This window comes from Dreissena polymorpha, chromosome 13, assembly GCF_020536995.1.
Source record: "Dreissena polymorpha isolate Duluth1 chromosome 13, UMN_Dpol_1.0, whole genome shotgun sequence".
Taxonomy (NCBI): domain Eukaryota; kingdom Metazoa; phylum Mollusca; class Bivalvia; order Myida; family Dreissenidae; genus Dreissena; species Dreissena polymorpha.
Window position 1 is genome coordinate 1,841,769 of NC_068367.1, and position 23,178 is coordinate 1,864,946.

The 23,178-nt window shown below is 37.1% G+C and overlaps 2 protein-coding genes across 6 annotated transcripts in view; one reads left to right on the forward strand and one right to left on the reverse strand.

Annotated features, from left to right (window-relative positions):
* LOC127856223 (protein unc-93 homolog A-like) overlaps positions 1 to 4,945 on the reverse strand; it is a 48,953-nt gene extending 44,008 nt beyond the window's left edge. For 2 of the 3 annotated variants that reach the window (XM_052392305.1, XM_052392303.1), the window contains exons 1-2: positions 4,787 to 4,945; positions 4,347 to 4,449 (exon numbers count right to left, since the gene is read on the reverse strand). The gene's annotated coding sequence lies outside the window, so the exon portion shown is untranslated. The remainder of the gene's footprint in view (positions 1 to 4,346; positions 4,450 to 4,786) is intronic. The other variant, XM_052392304.1, reaches the window with a different exon arrangement.
* Positions 1 to 23,178, forward strand: part of LOC127856221 (heat shock 70 kDa protein 12A-like) — a 138,404-nt gene that overhangs the window by 109,508 nt on the left and 5,718 nt on the right. Inside the window, exon 2 of one of the 3 annotated variants that reach the window (XM_052392298.1) lies at positions 21,696 to 21,729. The gene's annotated coding sequence lies outside the window, so the exon portion shown is untranslated. Of the gene's footprint in view, positions 1 to 21,519; positions 21,730 to 22,000; positions 22,211 to 23,178 lie in introns of those variants that run through there. The other 2 variants (XM_052392297.1, XM_052392299.1) reach the window with 2 other exon arrangements.

Sequence of the window (23,178 nt, forward strand, 5' to 3'; positions counted from 1 at the left end):
CCTTTCTTACATTACCAGGTATAAATTAAGCTTATATTAAGGCGTAAACATTACCGCTACTTTCATTGTGGTATCACAAACAATACTCTTAATTTACACGACTATTAAGTCATTTTTGGACTTTCGTGGATGTTTCGCATACATTATAATATATATAGTATTATTGATGGTTTATTATAAGTTGAGATAGCTTAAAAATGCATTAACAAATTCAGTTGAAAAGGCTGGTGAATGTCATAGTAAACCTAACTGGAATGATTGCTGAATAAATTGATCAGAAAACACAGTTCAAGTGTTCGATAAATGCAAAGTGAACATTTTTGAAATGGATGATGAATGCATCAGTAAACCAACATAGAACAGCTAATGAATGTATCCATCAACCAAGTTCAAATCCCTGATGAATGCATCCGTAAACCCATTTGCAATGTCAGTTGAAGGAATCAGGAAACCTACTTTGAAAGGTTAATGAATGCATAAGAATCCACAATTCTGATAGTATAAACGCATACAATTCACAATATTATTTGATTAAACGGTATTTTTATTTATTTCCGTGATGACTGTTCTACAAATATACCTTAGAATAATAGTAATAATAATAATAATAACTATATGAAATTTCGCACGTGATCATTACAATTGTCATCCCATAACACGACACTCTTTTGGCCCACGTGATGACAATCATACTTTATCTTCGCTTTGTAAATAGATTGTGCGAGTTATTTTCCTCATTTTCCTCTTACGACTTTCTTATGCTATAACATCGCCCATAACCACGGGCGTTCATTTAAAATTGGTCACGGTTTAAACGTTGGTAACCGAAATATGTGGGTCAGCGACTGTCGCATTTTGTTTACATTATTAAGCCGTAGTCTGTAGTCCCAAGGCCAAACCTTGTAGATTATTGAGATTCACGTATGTTTTGTTACTATAACAATAATCGTCTGAATGAAAGCACTGTCTTGTCTTTTGTATATGAGTATCTTAAAACTGAGTATGCCGTGCTTTACAGTACCATCGTTCAGCACGGAAGAATCGTGAAGCAAACAGCAACTAACAGTCATCCCCTCTTAACCAATTTATTGTTGTTATTAACATATCAATGTATTGTGAGAATTTATCATAGATGTACACGCATTCAAAGCGCGATATTTCCAGTGAATGGCCAATGAATGGGTACCTTTAAAGGGACCTTTTCAAGTTTTCGTAAATTAACAAAAAATGGTTTTAGATTCTCAAATTTCCGTTGTAGTTATGATATGTGTGAGGAAGCAGTAATACTGAACATTTACCATGCTCTAAAATATCCATTATATGCATCTTTTGACGATTTAAAAACCTGAAAATTATAAAGCGTTGCAACGCGAAACGGTTGAACAATTTGGAGATTGCTGTTGTTTTCGTTATATTTTGTGAAACGAGGATTGCTTATATAAGGTATACAATACATCAATTATTGTATGAGCACAAATGGCCGAGTGGTCTAAGCGTTAGACTTTTACTCCAGGGGTCAGTGGTTCGAGCCCAGTTGAGGGTTTCTTTTTTCTTTCTTTAATTTTATTCTTGTTTTTTTACTGGAGCTTATTAGATCTTAAGTCTACATTTATCAATATAAAGCGTTTAATGACAAACTTCAATATCTGAGAAATATGTGAAAAGGTCCCTTTAATTGTCTTAATTGTGACAAACACGAGAAACCTAGTGCACGCCAACAACTCGTCGGCTACCCGCAAGGATGACCTACTTTTTGGCGAAGGTATTTATTATGGTGGGGTTAGTTAGGTGTACATGTACATACATGCCGATGGCGTTAATTCCAGTAAATGGGTGGGCACATTTATTGGCATAGCAAGAGGTATCCCAGGTCGCAACTTAGCACGCTTCTTATCGGGATGACGTAGTTTCGAGGCAAGGATTTAATAAGGGCAAAGGTCATAGGTTGTTAATAAGGGCAAAGGTCATAAGGTGTACAAGCATGCCGATTTCAAAATCATGATTTTGGCACGTTTTATGGCCCTTTTTAACTGACACGAATTATCCCTCTTTATCCACCTAGCGTATATCAACCTTAGGCTTCCCGTTGGGATGACCTAGTTTCAGACCAAGGTTTTAATCAGGGTTGGGTTCGGGTATATGTACATATACGACAAAACGTATTATATCCCATGAATCGGAAACACAACTATGTCTTAAAGAAGTTTGTATAATATAGAAACGATGATTTGCCTATATCCATAAATGCAGTTGATTGTATTGCACCCTACACTCTTCCCTTCTCATACCCCCTTTCTAAACATTTAGCCCAGGTAACGATAGACATTTAGCCCAGGCACCGATAGACATTTAGCCCACGTACATTTAGCCCAGGTAAAATAGACATTTAGCCCAGGTAACGATAGACATTTAGCCCACGTACATTTAGCGCAGGTAAAATAGACATTTAGCCTTGGTAACGATAAACATTTAGCCCAGGTAACATAGACATTTAGCCGAGGTAACGATAGACATTTAGCCGAGGTAACGATAGACATTTAGCCGAGGTAACGATAGACATTTAGCACAGGTAACATAGACATTTAGCCGAGGTAACGATATGCCTTTTGCACAGGTAACGATAGACATTTAGCCGAGGTAACGATAGGCATTTAGCACAGGCAACGATAGACATTTAGCCCAGGTAAAATATACATTTAGCCCAGGTAGAACGATAAAATGACATTCGCAGTTGGATGTCAATCTTGACTGAACATTTCAATCGTAGCTTATTATTTACACAAACATATGGAGGTATGTTGGTCCGTATATATGTTTTTAACTTTTTATGCATAGTATAAACATTGAATTAGTTATTTCATGGTAAGACATTTATGAGTAACTTGAATCGTTTAAATGCGAGTTGGCAATCACGAACACAATAAACTTTAAGTAAACAACGGCTACCAAAACTGTGTATAATTATGATAAATAAACGCAGCGTAATTCAATAATACAATAAACTAGACGACAAGAAAACTTGCTACTTACTTCGAACTTTCACGTATTTTAAAATGTTTGGACAATTGTTTGTATTACCCTCGCTTATAAACGTGTCAGAAAAGGATATGTAACTGTTTTCCCGGAAATGACTGTGTAAAGCAAAGGGAGCGTCGGCTGACGCGAGTGAGGTCACACTCAATCATAATCATGATACAAAAATCGTATACACCGAATTTAGCATAAATACATGGCATAAAATCTAAAATATTTAATATTTTGTTCATGTGCTTTATTACAATGTGACTATTGTTAAAATAACAAACAAGGGCATATTGAATATCATCAAGTTTTAATTAGGTTGAGAGGTCTGGTTGTTGGGTATACATGTGTGCCGAGGGCGTTATTTCCATTGGAAGGATGGACACATTTAATGACCCCTTCCTGATAAATATGAAGCCCCGGTAACGACCTATTCCACGCCAACCAACCATCGGCTGCTCGTCGGGATGACCCAGGTTCGGGGCAAGGTTTTTTAGGGATGTGGTCCGGTTTTTAAATACACGCAGAGAGCGCTATTTTCATTGAATGGTCGGGTCTTTCTAATCGCCTCTTTCTGACAAACATGATTTAGCGACCTAGTGCATGTAAACTATTCGTCGGTTTTTTGTCGGGATACCATTTTTCCAGTCAATGGTGGGTATCCTGGGAAGAAAATGTATGCGTTGTTCTTAATGATCAATTAGCCACTGTGCAAAGATGTTACATAAATGACGGCATTCACTAAAGAAGAACGAAAGTCCCTTATATTGTTGAAAAATTACGTTGTGTGCGTTTCCAGACCAAATAAATTGAACATTTTAAATGTGTATATATTTTAAAGAAGAAAAAGTGTAATGCTTTAGACAAGAAAAAGTGTTATACTTTGTTATCCATAAAAATGTTAGTATACTGACGTGCTTATTTCTTTAATATGATATACTCAATACTATAAATAGTAACTCACACTGTTGAAAATAGAATGCCAATTAATTACTCCTTGCTATGTTGGGTATAAAAAACAAGATAATTCTTAACAAACTGTAGTTATGATACTTTTCACAACACCAACATTACACCAAAAACGCCCATGTACGGATAAATACGAAAAAGTTTACGCAATAATATTTTATTTTTAACAATACAACTAAAGAAGCCAACTTGTTTGTGGAGATTCAAGCTATATCTTTCTTGCCATGAGCACGTTGTCGTGTGTGATTGTTACATTATGATATTTGAAGTCTGTCAAGCTGAATAACGTCAACGATATCCGACACATTGTCACGTATGATATATAGAGACGTTGGTTCAGATGAAACTACCTTTACCTTTTGAAAGTCGCCTTTGTTTGCTTGTCGTTGACACTTGTTTAACGTTTCCTTTCAAAAATATTCACACTGCGAGCGTAGGCTGATTTTTACCAGTCGTTATCTGCAAACGTTCGTGTGTACACATTTGATATCAATATCAAGATTATGCTGTTATTTTCTGTATGCTATAATAGATATTTACATTTTATGACTTGTAGCTACTAGGTTATTTATTGTTTACATTTATATAAAGACATGATTTTTCAATTATTACATGATTTTATTGATATCAACTAAAATATCGGTACATAATGAAAGAACACACTCCGTATTATTTTAATTTAACATGTTCAAAAACATATGATTAAACAAAATCGAATATTAAAATATGTTCTGAACATACATTTCGTCTGCAGTTCGCAATACCTTATTTTGTAGTTTATAAGATGCAATTTTACCTTTTATGTCACAAATTAAGCAAAGTATCCGCCTTGCAAAACGCTTGCACCTTTTATGATCTATATATCACTTGAGCACTTAATAACGTTCTAACCAGGTATGGGTCTTGTATGCTATATAAATACACGTTCGAGATAAGCGCCCGCAATTTGGGTGTCGGCGCTAGCTGCCTGTTGACAGTATAGATAAGAAATATGGGTTTCGTCCGTAGAAGGGATAGGGAGTTTAGTGGGTAGAAGGGATGGGGTGCATTACGCTTACTCATACTTTTCTAAAATTGGTATAAATACATAACATACAGTCATGGAATACAAAATAACCGCCCTTCCGTTTAACCATGTTACATTCCTTATTTTGGTGAACATTCGGATTGATTTCTATTCCCACTTTAACCCATTTATGCATAGCGTCTAAAAATAGGCTTTGGCAAACAGCGTAGACCTAGATGAGACGCCGCATTATAATTATGCGTACTTGTACGTAACCCGCGTCAGACGGAAATAGGTCTTATGCCAAACCATGTCATAAGTATGAGTATTATATTGTCAGCATACTAGTATGTAAATTATTGTAATTTCGACAAGTGTCTTGGTGGGATAAGAAAGTTCTCTTTATGATCTGCAACACATATTGAGTTGGACATGTGCATACTTAACCAAGATTTATAATCTCTTTTAAGATTTTACCACGCTGTTATCATAACATTAAAATGAATTTCAATGATTGCATACGTTCACTTTTAATCATTCGCATATGGATTTACATAAAAAAATCTACACCATAATGCTAAGGCTAAGGTGAACGTAGATAAAGGCGCAAACAAGCAAAGTACACATGAGGTAACTCGCACGGCAAATCTTTAATCTTAAGACGATCCTTGATGTACACAAACACATTCTTGCGTTTTGGTCAAAACAATGCTAAACATTTGGACTCGTTGTATATACAAAAAACTTGTCAACATCGAAACGCTCTTAGACTACGTTAACTGCTGTTTAGCAATATAGATAAATAAATTCGGATTCGTGGGTAGAAGGATATGTGTCTTAGTGGGTAGAAGGATAGGGATCTTAGAGGGTAGAAGGGATAGAAAGCTTAGTGGGTAAAACGGAAAGGGGGGCTTAGCGGGTAGAAGTGATTGGGGGCTTAGTGGGTAGAGCGGATAGAGAGCTTAGTGGGTAGAGCGGTTTGTGGGTTGAACGGATAGGTGGCTTAGTGGGTATAACAGATAGGGGACTTAATGGATAGAAAGGATGGAGGGCTTAGTGGGTAGAAGGGATAGGGGCTTAGTAGATAGAAAGGATAGGGGGCTTAGTGGATAGAAGGGAAAGGGAGCTTAGTGGGTAGAACGGATAGAGAGCTTACGGGGTAGAGCGGTTAGTGGGTAGAGCGGATAGGGGGCTTAGTGGGTAGAACGGATAGGGGGATTAGTGGGTAAAACGGATAGGGGGCTTAGTGAGTAGAACGGATAGGGGGCTTAGTGGATAGAAAGGATAGAGTGCTTAATAGGTAGAATGGATAAGGGGCTTAGTGGGTAGAAGGGATAGGGGGTTTAATGGGTGGTACGGATAGAGAGCTTAGTGGGTAGAACGGATAGAGAGCTTAGTGGGTAGAGCGGTTAGTGGGTAGAAGGGATAGGGGGCTTAGTGGGTAGAAAGAATAGGGGGCTCAGTGGGTAGAAGGAATAAGGAGCTTAGTGGGTAGAAGGGATACGGAGCTTAATGGGTTGAACGGATAGAGAGCTTAGTGGGTAGGACGGATAGACAGCTTAGTGGGTAGAAGGATAGAGAGCTAAGTGGGTAGAACATATAGAGGGCTTAGTGGGTAGAACGGAAAAAGAGCTTAGTGGGTAGAAAGGATAGATATCTTAGTGGGTAGAACTGATAGGGGCTTCGTGGGTATAAGGGATAGTGGGTTTAGTGGGTAAAAAGGATAGGGAATTCAGTGGGTAGAAGGGATGGGGAGTTCAGTGGGTAGAAGGGATATGGAGTTCACTGCGTTGAAATGATAGGGAGTTCAGTGGGTAGAAGAGATGGAGAGTTCAGTGGGTAGAAGGGGTGGGGAGTTCAGTGGGTACAAGGGATGTAGAGTTCAGTGTATAGAAAGGATAGGGAGTTAAGTGGGTAGAAGAGATGGGGAGTTCAGTGGGTAGAATGGATAGGGTTTCCAGTGGGTAGAAGGGATAGGGAGTTCAGTGGGTAGAAATGATAGGGAGTTGAATGGGTAGAGGGTATAAGGTGTTCAGTGGGTAGAAGGGATAGGGAGTTAAGTGGGTAGAAGGGATAGGGAGTTCATTGGCTAAAAGGGATATAGAGTTCAGTGGGTAGAAGGGATAGGGAATTCAGTGGGAAGAAGGGATGAGGGTGCACTACGCTAACACATACTTTTCTAAAATTGGTATAAATACATTACATTCGGTCATGGAATACAACATTACCACCCTTAAATTTAACCATGATACATTCCTTATTATGGTGATCATTCGGTTTGATTAATATTCCCACTTTAATCTCTTTTTATGATTATGCGTACTTGTCAGGCGAAAATGGGTCTTATGCCAGACCATGTCATACGTGTGAGTATTATGTTATTAGTATATGTAAATAACTTTGTTTTTCAAAATAAAGGACCTTCGGTTAACAGTACAACTAGCATTCTCCAAGACCTGGTTTCAGATGAGTTTCAATCATGCTACGAGAGTTCGTCAGGAATTTGAATAATTATACAAATTAACCAATTGTGTTCACTGGCAGCGTACATTATGTGTACATTTAAGCTGATAAGCCAAATAAAAGCAATTAAAAGAAATTCAATAATAAAACATAAACAATCAATGTTTCACATCTGGTTAAATAAAGTATTATTATGATAAATTGTTGTTATTGCGGGTTATTGCGGGTAAACGAAGTTGTCTGTATGATCTGCAACAGATATTGAGTTGGACATGTAAATACTAAACCAAGATTTATAATCTCTTTAAAGATTTTACCACACTGTTATGATAACATTAACATTAAGTTCAATGATTGCATACGTTCGCTTTTGATCATTCGCATATAGATTTACATAAAAAAAAATCTATACCATAATGTTAAGGCTAAGGTAAATGTAGATAAAAGCACAAGCCAGCAAAGTACACATAAGGTAACTCGCACGGAAAATCTTTTATCTGACGAAGATCCTAGATGTTCACAAACACATTCTTGCGTTTCGGTCAAAACAATGCTGAACATTTGGACTCGTTGTATATACAAAAAACTTGTCAACATCGGAACGCTTTTAGACCACGTTAGCTGCTGTTTGACAATACAGATACATTTATTCGGTTTCGTGGGTAGAAGGTATGGGGATCTTAGTGGGTAGAAGGGATAGAGAGCTTAGTGGGTAGAACGGATAGAGAGCTAAGTGGGTAGAACGGATAGAGAGCTTAGTGGGTAGAACGGAGAGAGAGTGTAGTGGTTAGAATGGATAGATAGCTTAGTGGGTAGAACTGATATGGGCTTCGTGGATAGAAAAGATAGTGGACTTAGTGGGTGGAAGGGATAGGGAGTTCAGTGGGTAGAATGGATGGGAATTCGGTGGGTAGAAGGTATATGGAGTTCAGTGAGCAGAAATGATAGGGAGTTCAGTTGGTCGAAGAGATGGGAGTTTAGTGGGTAGAAGGATAGGGTGTTCAGTGGGTAGAAGGGATAGGGAGTTAAGTGGGAAAATTGGATAGGGAGTTCAGTGGGTAGAAGGGATATGGAGTTCAGTGGGTAGAAGGGATAGGGAGTTCAGTGGGTAGAAGGGATCGGGACGCACTATGTTTACACATACTTTTCTAACATTAGTATATATACATAGCATTTGGTCATGGATTGCAACATTACCACCCTTAAGTTTAACCCTGTTACATTTCTAATTTTGGTGATCATTCGGTTTGATTAATATTCCCACTTTAATCTTTTTTTTATGATTATGCGTACTTGAACGTAATCCGCGTCAGGCGAAAATGGGTCTTATGCCAGACAATGTCATAAGTATGAGTATTCTGTTATTAGTATATGTAAATAGCTTTTTAAAAAATAAAGGACCTTCGGTTAACAACTTAACAGTACAACTATCATTCTTCAAGACCTGGTTTCAGATAAGTTTCAATCGGGAAACGAGAGTACGTCAGGAATTTGATTATACAAAGTAACCAATGTTGTTCACTGGCAGCGTACATTAATTGTACATTTAAGCTGATAAGCCAGATAAAGACTATTACAAGAAATTCAATAATAAAACATAACAATCAAAGTTTCATATCTGGTTAAATAAAGTATTATTATGATAAATTGTTGTTATTGCGGGTTATTGCGGGTAAACGATGTAGTCTGTATGATCTGCAACAAATATTGAGTAAGACATGTAAATACTTAACCAAGATTTATAATCTCTTAAAAGATTTAACCGCGCTGTTATGATAACATGAACATGAAGTTCAATGATTGTATATGTTCACTTTTAATCATTCGCGTGAAGATTTAGATAACAAAATCAACCCCATAATGTAAAGGCTTGGGTGAACATAGATAAAAGCGAAAACCAGCAAACTTTAAGTACACGTGAGGTAACTCGCACGGAAAATCTTTTATCAGACGACGATCCTAGATGTACACACAGACATTCTTGCTTTTCGGTCTAACAATATTGAACATTTGGACTAGTTGTATATACAAAAAATTGTCAACATCGGAACGCTTTAAGACCACGTAAGCTGCTGTTCGACAATACAGATACATTAATTCGGTTTCGTGGGTAGAAGGTATATGGGGCTTTGTGGGTAGCAGGGATAGAGGGCTTAGTGGGTAGAAGGGATATGGGGCTAATTGAGTAGATGGAATAGAGAGCTTAGTGGGTAGAACGGATAGATAACTTAGTGGGTAGAAGGGGCAAGGGGCTTAGTGGGTAGAAGGGACAGGGATCTTAGTGGGTAGAAGGATAGAGAGCTTAGTGGGTAGAACGGATAAAGAGCTTAGTGGGTAGAAGGGACAGGGATCTTAATGGGTAGAAGGAGAGAGAGCTTAGTGGGTAGTAGGATAGAGAGCGTAGTGGGTAAAACGGATAGAGAGCTTAGTGGGTAGAACGGATAGATAACTTAGTGGGTAGAACTGATACCAAATATATATAATATCCACCGTACAATAGTACATATTTGAATACAACCTCCGCGGAGAGATTTAACGGGATCAAATCCCTGCATTCATAACCAACCTCGTTATGATAGCCTAGACGTGGTAAAATAATTTTACCGATGTTATTGTTACTTTTTTAAATTTAGGTAATTATTTTTTGTTATGAACATAAACTCATACAAATTTTTTCAAAATGTAAAAGAAAATGATACTACTATTCATAAAATAACACTTCAACCAAAAAATTAAATCCTACCAAATCTGGTAGGATTTTCTTGTGATGGCAGGGATTGTATGTGAGAGCAAGGAACGACAACTCGTGGAGATTGATTTGAATAGTGCAAAAATAAACTAAGAACAGTAGCCTACGTGCGATAATAATCCCGAATTCATAGAAAGATGATCGCAGCGAAAACTACGTCTTACACAAGTAAACATCGCTCATTTAAGAAAAAAGGAGCATTAATAGCGTTCACGCTAACTTTGGTAAACAGTTACTTGAGATCGATTTATGATATATACGGTACAGGACACCGATGTAGTTTTGAAATGGCAGAGAGACAGACGATGCGTGCTTTTTCTTCCTTTTATCGTTCATTGCCGGCAAAATGTAAATGTGTCGTGAATATAAGAACATTGATTGATTAAATAATTGTACTTTGACTGAATTAAGGTTATTATTTCATCATTGAATATATTAAGTAAAATCTCGGTGGCAAAAAGGGGTGGAACGATATAGTTAACAATTCAGCATGAATAATTATGAGAGACAACCGTGTTTACTTTTAGAAATACATTGTACATGATTCGTGTCTTACTGAAGGTTGTCGGTTCGCTTCGTTTTGTTTGTTTGTTTTTTTACTTAGGGTTTTTCACCGTTTTCAATTGTTATTCAGTCATGTCGGTTAACGGACACACACTCTCCCGCGTAAGCTGACTTACCAGTGTATACTTATGAGTCGTGTTTTGAGAAAACTGGGCATAATGCATGTGCGTAAAGTGTCGTGCCAGATTAGCCTGTGCAGTCCGCACAGACTAATCAGGAACGACACTTTCCGCTTTTATGACATTTTTCGTTTAAATAGAATCTCTTCTAAGCAAAAATCCAATTTAGGCCGAAAGTGTCGTCCCTGATTAGCCTATGCTGACTGCACAGGCTAATCTGGGACGACACTTTACGCACATGCATTATGCCCAATTTTCTCAGAACGCGACTCTTATGACAGTAACTGACCACTGCCCTACTTGATTCGTTAGCGGGAGAAAGGCCATAGAACGGATTTGACCAATTTCTACACATGTCATGTGGCCGAGCCGGCTATCGAAATCGCGATCCTTGGATTTGTAGCCCAACGCCCTACCGAATGAGCTTACCTAAATCGGTTTGAAACCCCCAAATATTTAAATTCTTCGGTCATTCCAAGACGATGACACCAGAATGACGTTTCAGTCCGTCTTGTGGATTGTTTTTGTGTTGTCATTTTAGGTAAGTGAACTCTTTTCTGAAGACCAGCGGATAACAATGAAAACATTTGAGCCTCGCTCGGGAAAACTGGGATGCGCAGGCTAAATTGGGACACAAATTTACGCAAATGCATTAAACCCCATTTTTTCCAGAACGAGGCTCATGTCTCTCCTTATCATTCTTCTAGATCGAGTTTCAAGCGTGCAGCGAGGGTAGTTCATTTATTGTTATGATCAACTAAACCAGTTGTTTCCCTGTTCACGGGGGACGTGCATTAATTGCGCGTTGAGGCTGATACTTCAAATAAATAAATTTAAAAGAAATGAAAAATAACTGTTATTTACGATATGACTGTGCTGGTAAAATTTAAGGCTCTGTATGATCGCAAACACATATTCATTTAGATATATACAAATACTTAAATCTTTACCCAGATTTTTTATCTCTCGAAAGATTTTAGCACACTGATATGAAAACATAAACATGCAATGCAATGATTGCATACGTTAGAGTTTAATCAATCGCATGAATATTCAGATAACAAAATCAATGCTATATTGTTAAGGTTAAGGTTAACTTAGATAAAATAGAAAAACGACAAGGTACACGTGAGGTAACTCGGATGGCAAAATTGTTTACGATCCTATAAGTACACAGACTCATTTAAGTTTCGGTCTAAACGACACTGAAGGTTTAAACATATTGTATATTAAAAACATGCCAACATCGGAACGCGAGTTATTCGTACGTCATATCACTCCTGTTATCAGTTTTGCTGGATGTCGGACGTTGACCGTCATTTTTCATTGGTCAGTTGTTCCAACTAGGTAGTTTTGAACATTGCGCTCCTGATTTCCATTATGGAATGCATAGTGACCTGTTTATGATGCGGCGAATGACTTAAACATTATTATTGTATGCTTACATGAAAATAATAGTGACTTGAAACTGTAATATCACGGTTTCAAGAATGCAAAATGACAGTAAAAATGTCTCGATAATTTTAACTGTTTTAATTCGGAACGTCCGAAAAATTATCAGCTGCGCTACAAAAAGTACGTGGTGAACTAATGTTGCGGTCCTGTGTCGATTGAATCAAGCTAAACTAATTAAAGTTTCTTTGAAAATTATGAGAAAGTTACATTTTAAAAGATTTTCAGGAAGACGAACCCGTTACGTGATTAATCCTATTAAATTGCGAAAGCTCAGAAGAGAAAGACACGCAGAAAAGTTACATAATGTTAAGATAATTTGAATATTTTATATTTGACAGAAAGTGAAACAGAAAAACTTCATAAGTCAAAAAGCGATGGTGCATGGGAAATTGTGCACGTATATTTTACAAAATGAACGTCATTTTGGAAAAATATAGGCTTAATGCTTGTGCGTCAGGTACACCCCATATACCGGTAAGCATGCGCAGTCCAATAGGCTTAACATGGGCGACACTTTCCTCTTCTATGGAACTTTTTCCTATAAAGGAAATCTCATCTAAAACAAAATCCAGTTTCAACGGAAAGTGTCGTCCCAGATTAGACTGTGCGGACTTCACAGGCTTATCTCGGACGACACATTGCGTACAGGCATTAACCCCATTCTTCCCAGAACGTTGCTAATGGTCTCCTCTTCAGATGCGCCGCTTGTATGATTCAGTGACGATTCATCCGTTGTTGTTTTAAATTTGAAGAAAAGGTTAATCATTTGTTTGATTCTTTGTATTTAACGTGAAATCAAGTATTATTATTATTAATTACGGTTTGCAAGATACTTCGATCCAGTATTGTGATGGCGGGAAAGTTTATTCTAAGCTTTAATTCCGGCGTTATAAAATCATTTGATTGAGCCTCGAATAGTTGTCAGTCTCAATATGTTTACATTAATGTTGATATATCTGTTATTTATTTGTTCTTCTTGGTCATTTTAGGAAAAAAGATAGCTCAGCGAAATATGTGTATTTATTGTTACGCCGTGATCGTCTAAGGCGGTTGACAAAGTAAATTTATGTATATATAATTACAACTTCTGTCACATTCATATGAATGCTGCATTCTGATTGGATAATTTGTTCACGTGACCGGTTTTTCATTTTCCGATGAACCCACTTCGTATGCAAATTTAAACATGAATATTCATTGCGCTACTTTCTGGTCATAAACAAGTTGTCAAAATGACGTTATATTTTAACGATATACCCGTTTGACGGAGATGAAACCGAAACTGAAAAGAGATTCATACGCTAGATTAAAAAGGACTTTTATGATCCTTACCACGATAGAATTTCAGCTTTAAGATCATTTTGTGTTGGAATTATAAGAATTGAATAACATTTTTCTGCATTTCATCGGTGTATGAACTGTCGGGAAAAATACACCTAATTTATGCATAAACGCCGTCGGCGTTTATGCAAATTAGGCGTAATTTTCCCGACAGTTCATACACCGATGAAATGCAGAAAAATGCTATTCAATTCTTAAGTGATTGGTGTGTGTGTTTGTCCGGTGTTTATTACTTCTGTACACAAATGAGTCAAATGAATTTATGTATTGTCACCTGCTAGTGCAGTTTGTGTTTCAGTTTGTTAATATATATTTTGGCAATTTACGCACAGAAAAAATAATTCGATGTCGTAAATTCCTTAAAATAAGAATAACAACAGGAATTAAATCGCACTCGAACGAAAACTTAAAAACTTCACTGATATTCTAACAAAGCACAATACTCATAGGAATTTAGAATTTCCATAACACCGGAGCAGTATCCATACTCTGGAAACGTGAATTTGGTAAACGGCATATACAGTAAATGCAATACTGACTGAGTTGTTTCGATGAAGCGATTCGAAATGTAGAAAACAATGATTTTCTTTCAAGACTGGACTTATTTCTATCGTTAAACTATCCTTAACTGTATGATATATCTTTCTGCTACTTATCATAATAATAATAATTTTTGAATCTGCAAGAACACGGTTACAATTACAAAGCAATGACATTCTTAAATATGAATAATTTCCTCTGAACAATCCGCTTTTTGTAGACTATGAAAGCGACCTACAAAGTACCATAATGGATGTTTCTTATGTAAACAGTCCGTTTTCTTGTAGACTAAAAGAGCGACGTCCCAGTTCCATCAAGTATGTGTCCTATGTAGAAACTCGGCTTTCTTGTAGACTACCAAGTACCATCAAGTATGTTTCTTATGTGAACTCTCCGCTTTCGTGTAAACTACCAAGTACCATCAAGTATTTTATTATGTAAACACTCGGCTTTCTTGTTGAGTACCAAGTACCATCAAGTATGTATCTTATGTGAACACTCGGCTTTCTTGTAGACTACTAAGTACCATCAAGTATGTTTCTTATGTAAACACTCGGCTTTTGTGTAGACTACCAAGTACCATCAAGTATTTTGTTATGTAAACACTCGGCTTTTGTGTAGACTACCAACTTACCAAGTACCATCAAGTATGTTTCTTTATGTGAACACTCCGCTTTCTTGTAAACTACCAAGTACCATCAAGTATTTTCTTATGTAAACACTCGGCTTTCTTGTAGACTACCAAGTACCATCAAGTATGTATCTTATGTGAACACTCCGCTTTCTTGTAAACTACCAAGTACCATCAAGTATTTTCTTATGTAAACACTCGGCTTTCTTGTAGACTACCAAGTACCATCAAGTATTTTCTTATGTGAACACCCCGCTTTCTTGTAGACTAAACGAGCGAACTCCAAGAACCATCAAGTACCGGCATGTTTCTTACGTCTGTTTTCTTTAAGACCAAGAGCGTGAATTAGCAAGTGCTTTACAGTTGTGTTTAAATTTATTCAACTTATTCAATTTATTAAACTTTAACATTAAAATGATGCGACAAGAACTGTAAACAAAATGTTGGATAACAGAACAGGTACCTGGTCAGTTTCTGCTTGTCTATGATCGTGTTTGTGTTCGTGTTTTAGTACGCGTAAGAATCAGGATTATCGTTAGCTACATACATGTCTCAGACTTGATTTTCCTGTTTGAGAGATTCATTTTCTGTTTTTAACATATTTACTGCAATACTTATTTCATTAAATTTCGAGTTTATCGTTGACAAATCAACGCGCACTTCGGCTTTCATTTCTCTGAGAAAACACATTACCTCATTGTCCTGATTAGATCGACTTGTGTTTTTCTGAGTGTCCCGTGCACTCGCGGGCGTTGCAGTCGTCTCCGAAGGTATTGCCGCTGTTTCAGCGAACGATAAAGTCCGTTGTTTTTGTGTACGTGGCGGTCCGGTGTTCGTCTCGACATCCCCACCCAGTATCTTCAACATACCGGTAGATAGGAAGATAGCTAGACGCAAAAATACACTAATACTCCTTTTATTCACACACACTCAGCACACTCTACTTCTTGCCTTTATAGGCATCACTAATAATCCAATTCGCATCCTGTAAAGCTTAATGTTAATAGCCATATTTGAAAGTTTTCGGGGGCGCAATGTTCACGTGCAGCCATTAACAAGGGACACAACTACTAACACAGTAGCTGCACACATGTCTCAGATTAGTATAACCTATGGTTTTATAGCATATACAATATGTGTTTTAACACAGTAGATGCATACATGCCTCAGATTAGTATATTATATGGTTTTATAGCATATACAACATGTGTTTAACACAGTAGCTGCATACATGTCTCAAAACAGTATGACCTATGGTTGTATTGCATGTACAACACTTGCTTTAAACAGTAGCTTCATACATGTCTCAGACTATTATGACCTATGGTTGTATAGCATGTGCAAAACGTGCTTTAACACAGAAGCTGCATACATGTCTCAGACCGGTATGGCCTCTAGTTTTATAGCATAAACAACACGTGTGTTAACACAGCAGCTGCATACATGTCTCAGAAAAGTATGAACTATGGCTCTATAGCATATACAACACGTGCTTTAACACAGTAGCTGCATACATCTCTCAGATTAGTATAACCTATGGTTTTATAACATATCCAACATGTCTTTAACACAGTAGCTGCATGCATATGTCAGATAAGTTGACTTCTGGTATTGTAGCATATACAACATGTGCTTTAACACAGTAGCTGCATACTTTTCTCCTACTATTATGACCTCTGGTTTTAGAGCATATACAACACGTGCTTTAACACAGTAGCTGTATGCATGTCTCAGACCAGTATGGCCTATGGTTTTAGAGCATTTACCATACGTGCTTTAACACAGTAGCTGCATACATGTCTCAGACCAGTATGACCTATGGTTTTATAGCATATACAACACGTGCTTTAACACAGTAGCTGCATACATGTCTCAGACCAGTATAACCTATGGTTTTATAGCATATACAACACGTGCTTTAACACAGTAGCTGCATACACGTCTCACACCAGTATGGCCTATGGTTTTATAGCATATACAACACGTGTTTTAACACAGTAGCTGCATACACGTCTCAGACCAGTATGGCATATGGTTTTATAGCATATACAACGCGTGTTTTAACACAGTAGCTGCATACATGTCTCAGACCAGTATGGCCTATGGTTTTGTAGCATATACAACACGTGTTTTATAACCATTACAACTTTGCTCGCTTCTTTCTGTTCATTTCGAAAAATGCGTCATATGAAAAAAGATCTAAAGCCACCTCTGGCCAGGGTAGCACCAGACCAACCGGTTTAGACCCATTTTCGAATGACGCCAATCATGCAATGGAAACAGTCCGTGCAATGAATGCGAGTCACTGTCCGATTTCAATTGGGGGAATAACATTGTGGTCATAGCTTCATATGTTGTGAAATCGAATGTGTTTTGTTAATATGTCTTTATAATTGTTAAATACAGTGTGTTTTACATGAACTTATGTTTATATTTGGTCGTACATGCACTTATTATATTCACTAAATGTCCGTTTTCGTTATCAACAGGGTTGTTTTATTTATGTTATGCTAGTTTCGTTCGGACCTATCTGACTCTCGTATTATGAACAAATCATAAAAGGGGTAGCAATTTGAAATTCATTTCTCATTACAGAGTTGATAACTTGCGGAATAGACAGTGTGATTCGATAATATTAAGCGTGATCTTATCACCACTACAATATACGTGTTATGATGATATTGTGACATTATTCCAAATTCGTCAATTTTAATCCTTTAAAAAATCATATATACATTTATTTTATGTTTATATGAATGTGTTTCAATAACTAATTTTATTTTTATAATAAACACAATTATTTCATTGTTAATAAAAAGGAATCAAATAATAAAAGAATATTAAATGGTTATCAAGTACATAATATGAGAAAACATATAAATATTCCTGTTTCAGCCTGGAAAAATACTTTGTTAGCTAACAAAGGCGGGCAGCAAGGTCAACGATGTTGAAGTCAACCGAATATTAGTCACCCGAATATTAGTCAAAGTTCAAGAACATACAGTAAACTAGATATGTTAATCTCGGGCTGGTATAAAATAAAGAGCCGCTCAGGCCTATGAGATTTTGTATTTAAGAATTTTAAGAATTAGAGTTATTTACATTTAGGATATTTATTTCATATTTACCCGGTATATTATTTTACTAAGTGCGACCACTGATTTATTGTATGTAATCACATTACGTTCAAGATTATGTACTCTGTACTGATCTCGAATAAAACGCTTATCTTGTCTTTTATTTTTTGCGCGCTATTTATTCTATGTACTCAATGTCCTGTGAGAGGTAAGAATAATGTAAGATTGTTTAAAACAAATCTATTTTTTATTTCTGTAAAATACAGAACAAAAGCATATATTAAAATAATAGCTATATTAATTACCAATATACATCGCTAATTTAAGAAAAAAAGGTGCATTGAGCATAAACGCTTACTTTGGTAAACAGTTTGTTGACATCGATCTATCAAATATACGCTACAGGAAACGAGTGTAGTTTTGAAAGCTGTTGCGTAAATTAACTTCACTTCGTCGTGGGGAAAAATGTAATTGTGTCTTGAAGATTATGCCATTTATTAATTAAATACTTGTTATTTGACTGACAGTAAATGACAACTGCACAATCTCTTGGGTAAGCTGGCTTACCAGTGTATACTTATGACAGTTACTGACATTTGCACACTCTCTCGGGTAAGCTGGCTTACCAGTGTATACTTATGACAGTTACTGACAACTGCACACTCTCCCGAGTAAGCTGGCTTACCAGTGTATACTTATGACAGTTACTGACAACTGCATACTCTCCCGGGTAAGCTGGCTTACCAGTGTATACTTACGACAGTTACTGACAACTGCATACTCTCCCGGGTAAGCTGGCTTATCAGTGTATTCTTATGACAGTAACTGACAACTGCATACTCTCCCGGGTAAGCTGGCTTACCAGTGTATATCTATGACAGTAACTGACAACTGCACACTCTCCCGGGTAAGCTTGCTTACCAGTGTATACTTATGACAGTTACTGACAACTGCACTCTCTCCCGGGTAAGCTGGCTTACCAGTGTATACTATGACAGTTACTGACAACTGCACTCTCTCCTGGGTAAGCTGGCTTACCAGTGTATATTTATGACAGTAACTGACAACGGCCCTCTCTCCCGGGTAAGCTGGCTTACCAGTGTATACTTATGACAGTAACTGACAACTGCACTCTCCCTGGGTAAGCTGGCTTACCAGTGTATACTTATGACAGTTACTGACAACTGCATACTCTCCCGGGTAAGCTGGCTTACCAGTGAATACTTATGACAGTAACTGACAACTGCACATTCTCCCGGGTAAGCTGGCTTACCAGTGTATACTTATGACAGTAACTGACAACTGCACACTCTCCCGGGTAAGCTGGCTTACCAGTGTATACTTAGGACAGTAACTGACAACTGCACACTCTCCCGGGTAAGCTGGCTTACCAGTGTATACTTATGACAGTAACTGACAACTGCACACTCTCCCGGGTAAGCTGGCTTACCAGTGTATATTTATGACAGTAACTGACAACTGCACACTTTCCCGGATAAGCTGGCTAACCAGTGTTTACTTATTACAGTAACTGACAACTGCACACTCTCCCGGGTAAACTGGCTTATCAGTGTATACTTATGACAGTAACTGACAACTGCACTCTCTCCCGGGTAAGCTGGCTTACCAGTGTATACTTATGACAGTAACTGACAACTGCACAATCTCCCGGGTAAGCTGGATTATCAGTGTATACTTATGACAGTAACTGACAACTGCACTCTCTCCCGGGTAAGCTGGCTTACCAGTGTATACTTATGACAGTAACTGACAACTGCACACTCTCCCGGGTAAGCTGGTTTACCAGTGTATACTTATGACAGTAACTGACAACTGCACTCTCTCCCGGGTAAGCTGGCTTACCAGTGTATACTTATGACAGTAACTGACAACTGCATACTCTCCCGGGTAAGCTGGCTTACCAGTGTATACTTATGACAGTAACTGACAACTGCACACTCTCCCGGATAAGCTGGCTTACCAGTGTATACTTATGACAGTTACTGACAACTGCATACTCTCCCGGGTAAGCTTGCTTACCAGTGTATACTTATGACAGTAACTGACAACTGCACACTCTCCCGGGTAAGCTGGCTTACCAGTGTATACTTATGACAGTTACTGACAACTGCATACTCTCACGGGTAAGCTGGCTTACCAGTGTATACTTATCACAGTAACTGACAACTGCACACTCTCCCGGGTAAGCTGGCTTACCAGTGTATACTTACGACAGTTGCTGACAACTGCATACTCTCCCGGGTAAGCTGGCTTACCAGTGTATACTTATGACAGTTACTGACAACTGCACACTCTCCCGGGTAAGCTGGTTTATCAGTGTATACTTATGACAGTTACTGACAACTGTGGTGTTAAGGCTTGTTTGATGGTTAATACTCAAACCATGGTACTGAAAAATACATGTTTAATGAAGACATACATTTATTTCGTTTTCAAACTCACATTTGTAGCTAATACAAAAAAGATAAGAGATATAACGAACCATATTCTTACAACCTCGCATCTAAATCACGCAATCTCGGATCGTGATCTCGCGTTCTCGGATCGTAATTTCTTTTATTAGTTTCTTAATATTGTTAAAATGCTGAAAATGATGATATTTCGTGTTTGTTTATTTTTCCTCCTTGAAAACAAACGTAATGGTTGTTTTTATTTTAGTAAACAACTGTCACGAATGCTATAACGGCACACTTGATTTAATTTAAGTAATACAATGGGGGTTAATTCTCGCTTATATGATTGAACAAACTCACTACGATAATCTCCCCTGAAACTCGTAAAACGAGTAGAACGTAAGTATACCCCAATAATATGCACGAGCTTCAAACCCACTGATTTTCTATTTTCCGTTTAAAGGCAGTGACCCAACATTTAATCATCGCTTTATGTTATGTGGTGTTTCTTGTGAAATATCATGAATTTTGTAAGCAATTGATCACTTTTATAAAAATAGACAATGGCTAATGGAACCGTGTGATGTTCCGGTAGATTCATTTTTCCGAAATGTATCTGTAATATAATTAAGAATACGATACAGAGCGAAATACGAATGCTTTAAATATCTGCCGCTGGGTATGTTTATTTGCAAAATACATTAAAGAACTTCAGATCAATGTAACGCCACAAACGCAAGCAAAGGAAAATAAAAAGCATCCTTGATGGGGCAAAAACACAACATTCTCATTCATAATGATATCATTATCGGAAATGCCATTAAATGTTTTAAAAGATAAGTTAGTTTTTGTAGATTATCGACTTTAATTCAAGAGTGATCAGAGAAAAGATTGTCTATGACCACGAGTGGATAAAAAACGATAATGTAAATAAATATCTTTATGAAATGCTTTTTCCCACGGTCATTTACATTTTATTAAGTCAAACTGGTCAATGTTGCTGGAATATTGACATTATGACGCCAAAAATGTTAAATCATTTCATAGTGAAGCAGTAAATATTATTGATATTTTTATTGATGTAAACGATTAGTTATCGCTTTTAAATCAGTGACACTCCATATAAACCACAGAAAACATAAAATAAACAACAAGTAGTAAAAAACACTATTTCATGTAAGGCAACTATTTGTATTATACAAAAGAAAGAAAACAAACTGCACTGACGGTACAAGCAACCTCCTAGGCGGAAGTATAATATCACATGCAATGCCTAGGACTATAGATCTATTCTTTGAAGAAGCCTTGTTCACGAAACAGGAAGTTATTTAGTGTACTTAAAGGTTATTTAGATAGCCGATTGTCAGACACAGAGAACAGGTATTTAGTTATGTTTGGTTTCATAGTTTTAGACTTATAACACGATACACTTTTCCGTTTATGTGTCTGTATTTGCTTCATTCTTATTCGAGTTTTAAAAATGTAATAAGTTGTCGTAAAATTATGGTCGCAATCATAATTATTTGTTTTAAAATCGAAAGTAAAAGCCCCTGTTATAAATGAAAGAGCGGACCCATGGTTGGATTTTGCTAGGTTTTTTCCTTCAGTGCTCGAGAGTTATGATTTACTTTCATTAGTTGTACACTTTAAGGATCGGTCCACAATACCTGGACCCTGTCTTATAAAATATCGTACGACAAATTGAGTTTATGATTTAAATTATTAGCTCACAATAAATATTCATTTATTCGAATCAATGTATATACTAGAAAGGACCGAACTTGAGCAAGGAAAAAAAAGTTGCTCACGCCGGTATTCGATTCCGAGACACCCGTGTAAGATGCTATCGCTGTGACAATCGGTAATTAAAGCGTGTCAAATACTATCCACATTGTTTCGACATGTGATCCCAGTTGTGTTAAAGGGGCAAATCCATGACTAATACGGTATTTAAAATAATAATAATAATATTGCCGTTTATAAGTATAAGGATACAAAACTCGAGGTTTTAGTCCCAGCTGCTTGCACGTTAGCAACTTAGCTCTTTCAATTGCATCAAAAAAATAATATCCCAATCGATGCTCTTGACCAGTTGCGAGCTACCCGCAAGAGCAAGGTGTCATATAAGTTACCACTTAGTGAACTGGTTGTGGCAGCCTGGCATTCATTGTGACGTTGATTTTTTATCCTCCGATATATTTTGTATAATTTGAATTATTTCAAATGATTACGGTTAATTTTGCATTTTATTATCTAGGGTTAATCGGTAATATTCATGCATTTGTGTTTATTATGACATACAGTTACAAATTAAAGCAGAACTGTTTACCGGTATACTACAGTGTGACTTTGTGGGGTTCACAATTGAACGTTAATGGACCGAAACACTTGTTAGTAGTGCTTTTTTCAAATAACTTAAAAAAAATTCTTAAGACTGTCAACTAGTGCATAAAAGACAGTTTTGTATGATGCTTGATCACGGTTATGCAGCGCGCAATGTGAAATTTTGGCACCGATTTCAGACGTATTATAGGATTTATTCTTAAATCTTAAGATATCGACACGAACTGCAAGAAAAACTGTCTTTTATGCACTAAATATTTTTTATCGAGGTATTAACAATAAAAAATACAGCTGTTAACGGTGTGTTAACATTCTGTCAGTCCGTTTGTAGACCCCTGAAAACCCGGTTGATTCTGTAACCTGACCTCGCTAGTAATTCGGATACTTGGATAACGGATGGCACCTCGATAACAGAGAAAAACATAAGCCACGCGCGAAATATAAGTTCCTCCTATTTTAATAATGTATATCCTTAATATTAGTTGT